General features: G+C 40.6%; 1 protein-coding gene across 2 annotated transcripts in view; it reads right to left on the reverse strand.

Moving 5' to 3' along the window:
- The window catches only part of RNF13 (ring finger protein 13), a 127,077-nt gene extending 120,559 nt beyond the window's left edge, over positions 1-6,518 (reverse strand). The window contains exon 1 of one of the 2 annotated variants that reach the window (XM_015473046.2): positions 6,385-6,518. The gene's annotated coding sequence lies outside the window, so the exon portion shown is untranslated. 2 annotated transcript variants of the gene reach the window in all.
- Between the last annotated feature and the right edge of the window lie 312 nt (positions 6,519-6,830).

A 6,830-nucleotide genomic window follows, 5' to 3' on the forward strand; every position in this document is an offset into this window, starting at 1 on the left:
CAGCATAAAAGACAGAGTTCCTCAAATAGGATTTATACCACTGAAATAACTGGAAGCAAAATAAATATCTTCCCCATGGATCATTCTCTTAAAAGGAATATAAAAATAGATATAAAGATGCCTGATCACATTACTCCCTGCCTAAAATTCCTTAATAGATTAAACAACTTTTAGAATAAAGTTGAAAACTATAAAGTTCATGAACTGCTCCAGTTTTGTCCCTTGCCATTCCTCCTCAGTCTCCTCTAACCTCTAACTGTCTGAACTTTCTCTTCTCTCAGACTCTCCTTATGTGCCTTCTCTGGGCCACCTCGGTATAATGAAACATTTAATTTGTTCATCACTCCTTGAAGTTAGGGACTATGTGGTTTCAGATTTGAGATACTTAGCACCTAGCACAGTAATCAAAGGCCGTTTTAAAACTAAAGTATGAACAACTAGTAACATCCTTTACTGGGGTCTAAAATATTATGGCTTATTTTTCCTTCATAATGGCAAGAGGGGAAACTACATGTTAGGCTATATTTTGCCTTGCTTTTTTAAAATTACAATGTAGTCTTCTTAGGAAATAACATCAAATAGGTAGCATTAGTTTTGCAGACATCCTTTTTAAACATCTAGTTTGTTAACTAAAAGCATAAATTCAGTCTGATTATTATTCAATGGAGTTCATGATTGGCTCTGTTTTATCAATATTAGTAAAGTGAAATGATAGAAGACATTTTGTAAGTCTTAAAAGCAGACTTTTTTAAGTGGAAAATTCAAAGTGCTTCATTTTACAAGTGAGGAAATGAACTGAGAGGTCAAGTTATTTATGCAAAGTCACCAAGCTACTTATTGGGCAAGTTGGGGAACACCCACATACCCAAATTCTTTTAATGGTGATGCTTTCAGCTACAATATAACTGAAAAAAATTTCACTTCAATCACTTCAAAAATTTCCACTTCAATCTCATAGGCAATGCATAAGCCAGGCAATGCAATTCACAGCACAATTGTCTTTCTTCAATCTAGTGAGCACATGGGTCCCTTAATATTTGTTACACTCAACTGATTCCTCTCTCTTTAAGATCCGGCCCTTGCCTTAACACAACTTCCTTCTCCCCATCATAAATATTTAATGAGTACCTACATTTGCTGAGTATTAAATACATTAAAGTCATTTCATTAGGAAAAGGGGAAATGGGGAGACATGCATGAGTCAGAATGATGCAGTCCCTTCCTTTAAAGTGCTCTACAAAATTAGTTACAATCTGCTACAGTACTCGTACTTTATCTGTTCAGAATCATGACTTTATATTAAACACAGAATACAAGAAAAATCTAATTACTTTCAACTATTAAAATTAACCTTATTTTAAAATAAGCTCCATGAGGACAAGGATTTTTTATTTTTAAATTTATTTTTGGTTCACTAACATACTCCCCATGCCTAGAACACCACCTGATATAAAAAATACCTCAATATTTGTTGAGTGAATGATTGTGATAGAAAAATTCATAAGTAGTGGAGTCCAAGTAATGTTTCCACCAATGGAGTAACAGATCATGCAAACCTTCCTTGTCTTAATGCTTATGCCTAATGACCAATTTTTTATTTGATTGGCCAGCTACTTGGGCCTTGCATTACAGGAAACTGAAAACAGTTCAGAGATCAGTAAATTACTATACTGCTTAATTTAGTATCATGCCACTACCTAACTGCACCAAACTCTAGAAAATCTGCCAAGAAAGGAAACCACAGGCCATTCTACTTAGATCTGAGCCCTTTTTGAAGTATGCTGCTGCTGCTGCTGCTAAGTCACTTCAGTCGTGTCCCACTCTGTGCGACCCCATAGAAGGCAGCCCACCAGGCTCCTCCATCCCTGGGATTCTCCAGGCAAGAATACTGGAGTGGGTTGCCATTTCCTTCTCCAATGCGTGCATGCATGTTAAGTCGCTTCAGTCGTGTCTGACTCTGTCTGACTCTGTGCGACCCCATGGACAGCAGCCCACCAGTCTCCTCCGTCCACAGGATTCTCCAGGCAAGAATACTGGAGTGGGTTGCCACTTCCTTCTCCATTTTTGACGTGTAAAGGGCCTCTAGGCGTGTTTCTTCCTTGCAACAGGACAGAACTGGTGTTATCATCATCTTACAAAATAAGGAAACTGAAGCCAGAGAATGGGTTCAAAAATTCACAGAATTGCTAGACTTCCTACCACACCAGGCAGCCTTCTCCTCTCATCCTCTGAGCTGCTTCTCCCACAGTCTCAGCTTAAGTAGAATACAATCTCTCTAGATTCCCTCTTCATTGCTGACCCATAACAAGCACATAGATTCTCTGATTTTAAAGGTTTTGCTATTAATCAATTCAGGGTAACAAAGAGGGGATGACACAAAATAAGAAATCTGGAGATGTTACAATGCAACATACAACACGTGTGTATAAGTGTCTGGTACTATATAAAAATCACAGCATCTTTCCAAATTATTAATGTGAGAATCCCTAGTCTTCAATTTACTGGCTCTCTTTTGAAATAATAAATGAGAGCCTTGCTAATTTTCCAAAAATTTCCCTCCCCACTACCTTACCCCTATCGTCCCAGGACGCATAAAAACATTACAGGGGAAAAGAGTAGGTAGAACTCTATCTAAAGTGAGAAATCTGCATTTCTGAGGGTCTTCTGGAGTCACATCCCTCCTGTGAAACTGACCCACAGGGGGACTGTGGCTTTAGACAACTTCCTCACAAAGTGAGCAACTGGTCTCTTCTCTTTTTATGAAGTACACAGAGCTCCCATGTTCCATTTTACATTTCCAAACATCTGAACTAATCCTCAGCTCCAAAGCCAAAGACTGTATCATGAATTCTTCTCCTAAATCCCCTTACACCATCAACATCTGTTCATCATAATACGCTCCCCAAAAATAAGGCCCATACTTCTGTGGATTCCCAGGGTCACTTAACATTCTCAACCCAAACCCTTCACAACAACCCCACCATTATCACTTCCTGCCTCAACCACTGTTATTAAACTCCGGGGTATTCCTACCTCCAGGCTTCCATTCCTTCGCTGGACTTTGTTCCAGACTAGTATCTATAAAGAGGGATTCTTCCTCTTTATAGAATCAAGTACAAAATCCTTAACCTGGCTCCTTTAAGGATTCCTGTAAACTCTATCCATCTATCTTTATACCAGCCTGTTCCTTAAACATACTACCTTGACAAATGTTCTCTGCTTTCCTACTTCTATACCTTTGCTTCAGCAGTGTCCTTAGGTGAAATTCTTTCTTCTATCGGCCTCCAGTTGCTAACAATCTTTCAAATGGCCACATCCTCAATATGAAAGGAAAAGGCTGAGGCATATGATTTATTGAACACATTCTCTGTCTAGAACTTTACAAATTATCCTTACCCCACAAAAACATAATGGCTTAATAATATATTTTTGAGGAAGGAGCTGAGGAAACCAAGGATCAAAAGAGCTTACCCAAAGTCATCCAAATTAGCAAGAATCCAAAATAACTCCTCAGCATTTTTTATTTTTTAATAAAACATTATACAAGACAGGCTTTACAATCAGAATGCCTAGATTCAAATTTCAGTTACTCCACTAACAACCTGTGTGAACTCAGAAAGTTATGTATTTTCGATGCCTTCATTTCCCTATCTATAAAAAGAGAATCACAAATATTAAGTGCTTAGAATTGTCTGCCTGTAGTAAACAATGTTAGCTATTACGACTGTGATTGTTATCTATGTACTATAATACATAAACTGACAATACTGATTATACGTTCTCATTGTTCCTAAATTAGCTTTTATGTAATGTAAAAGGATTATGAAAACTAGCATTTTTGATAAATGCTCAATAAATATTTGTAGAATACATGAATTTTGAAACAATGATTATCCACCATGACCTAATTAAAAGAAATGTCTATTAATTCTATTTCTTCTTTTGAAAAAACTAACAATCCTTAGTTCTTCCCTTTTTTATGTCATGTGAAATTACCATATGCAATGCCATATGGCAGTAATATGTCAAATGGTACAAAACACTACTTTGATCCAAACTCATTTTGACTTCTGCTAAACATTCCCAGATTTCAAAATGTCCAAAACCACACTTTTTACTTAAACATCAACCATTTTTAGGTCATACCAACATGAAATAAGCACACCATGATATTTGACCATGCTATTTCACATATCTTTATGGCAAAAACTGTAAAACATAAAGTGCCTTCCTATCCAATTTTGTTCAAAGACACAAACCTATCATACCCTTAGTCTTGCCCTTACTTTGCTAAAATTAGTGCCTAGAAAACTTTTGATAAATCTATGTTACTCTGGGATGCAGAAAAACATCAAAGGAAGGGTGATGAATGCCGTAACAGTTAGGCCCCTGCAAAATGCCTACAAGAAATGAGCTTTAAACAAGGATAGATGAGAACTTACTCCCAATCCTTCAATATTAAACGCTGCAAATTAACATTTTTGTCCACATCATTTACTGTTATACACGGAGACACGAAGCTTGCTGGCTTCAAACAAAGGCAGGGGTAAAAAATATATATTATTAAAACAGTAGTTGTCATTCCTTACAGAGAGAATTAACTGCGCTTCTAGCCAACATTTCCAAAAAATAACAACAACAAAAACAACTACTTTGAGGCTTAACTATGTAACAGACATATTTTATATCAATTAATTCTTATAATTCTTCCCTTATTCACAAATCATGTCACAGAATTAGTAAATGGCAGAGCTGAAGGCTGAACCCAGTCTGACTCCCAAATTTGGGATCCAGTATTTTGCCACAATCCACAATAATACGGTATACATTTACATCTTCCTCTTCACATTCATACATTTTTTAAAACCTGAAACAAAAGCTTCATGAAATAATATTTACTCTTACTCTATAGGATGTCCTATGCTATTTGTTTTTTTCTAACATTAATGTCAATGCACTAAATTGATTTCAAAATTCCCATGAGCCCTGCACTACACTTGTTACTGTCGTTGAGTCTCACCTGACTCGTTGGGACCCCATGGACTGTAGCCCGCCAGGCTCCTCTGTCCACGGGATTTCCCAGGCAAGAATACTGGAGTGGGTTGCCATTCCCTCCTCCAGGGGATCTTCCCCATCCAGGATCGAACCCGCGACTCCTTCACTGGCAGGAGGATTCTTTACCACTGAGTCACCAGAGACGCCCACTACATTTCTTATCTACTATTTAAAGTTCTTTTAAACTGCTACCATAGAGTTGGGGAACTAAGATCCCACATGCTGTTCAATCAAAAGTACAAAAACAAACAAAAAACCTGCTACTACTGCCCAGTTTTGTTACTCCAAAATGAAGCTAATCTCATAGACCCATTAAAATGTATCCCTAAAAAGATTAAATCCTTGAAAGCCCTTCCTTAAACCCTGAATTGATGTATCTCTAACTAGAACTCTCCGACAGCACACCCATCTTATTTATTTACATTGTATCAAATACTGCAGATGTTCTCCTTGGAGAACAACAGATCATTGTGGAAAGGAATGCATGAGTTTTCCCTGTTCCTGCAGCATCACTGAGGAACACTTGTCAGGCTAGTTTGGGGTAACAACAAAGAACCTAAGCAGCTGCCCACGGTGCTGAAACTGAAGATTAAACGATGGTTTTGGAAATCTACTATTGCCAAATTAGGACAAAATAGAGGAATTTACCCAAAAGCTGACAGAGAACACTCAGTGACTGCCACCAAATATGCATGAGTGCTTCTGGGATCGCTTGGCTTCGGTGTTTGCCCTCTCCCTTTCTGAGATAAAGTCCTGTCATCAGTGCGGGTCAACTCAATAAGCGTCCCGGCAGAGCTGCCAACTTTAGGGGGTAGGGACGTGGTTATCTGTCCCTAGCAGAATCACATCCCACCTTCTATCGAGCTTCCGGGGTGGGGGTGGGGGTGGCAGGAAGGTTAGAAAGAAAAGAGGCGACTGCCCTCTTTTTTTGCCAAAGATTAAAGCCTTCCCACAACTAAATTCAAGTGACTTCGCCCGGGGACGCCCGGAAAGAGACGACTTCCAGACAGCTTCCCAGGCTCAAGACACCTCAAGAGCGGAATGCAAGAAGCAAAACAGATAACCCAACAACTTTAGATACACACAAACTCATGGCGCAGGAATGCATGGGAGACTCGGCCTCTGAGCGCAGGGTTTTTTATTTTATCTTCTACAAAACAAAACAAAACTAAACTAATTTCCTCCGCACCCAACCTGAGGAGCAGCCAAGAGCACGGCGGCGGGGCCGCCTCGGAGCTTCAGGGCGGGCGAGGGGGTGTGTTCTCCCCTGCAGGCCCCACGGGGGGGAAACCTGCAGTCCGGCCGTCAAGACGCAGGAGAGGCTCTTACCTGGAAGCTGACCTTGCAACACAAACAGGCAACCAGCCGCGTCGCTGCAGAAGTCTCTACCCCGACTTCATGACTGAATCTCCGCACCGACCCCCACAGCCTAGAGTCAGAGCGCGTACGACAACACCGAAGGCGAGGCGGAAGTCCCGCCCCTTGCTCCTCATTGGCCCACACCCGAAGGTAGAGGAAAGCCATTGGGCCATAGAACTGCCCGCTAAGGCTCCTTCCCACTCTCTCGCGGAGTCTAGTTGCTTGCTCGGGTCCAGCTCGGAGAGATGCCTAGTGCGCGGAGTCGCGTTCTTGGCCTCGTGACCGTTCCTCTCTGGAATGAAAGGGCAGGACAGGGTGGGGCTGGCTTGCGGAGCGAGGCAGAAGGATCTACTTTTGGCGGGGAAAGGGGTAGCATGGCCGAGGGGATTGGCTATGGAATCCTCCCGCGTCCCCGC

The sequence above is a fragment of the Bos taurus genome, chromosome 1 (genome assembly GCF_002263795.3).
Source record: "Bos taurus isolate L1 Dominette 01449 registration number 42190680 breed Hereford chromosome 1, ARS-UCD2.0, whole genome shotgun sequence".
NCBI classification, from domain to species: Eukaryota; Metazoa; Chordata; class Mammalia; order Artiodactyla; family Bovidae; genus Bos; species Bos taurus.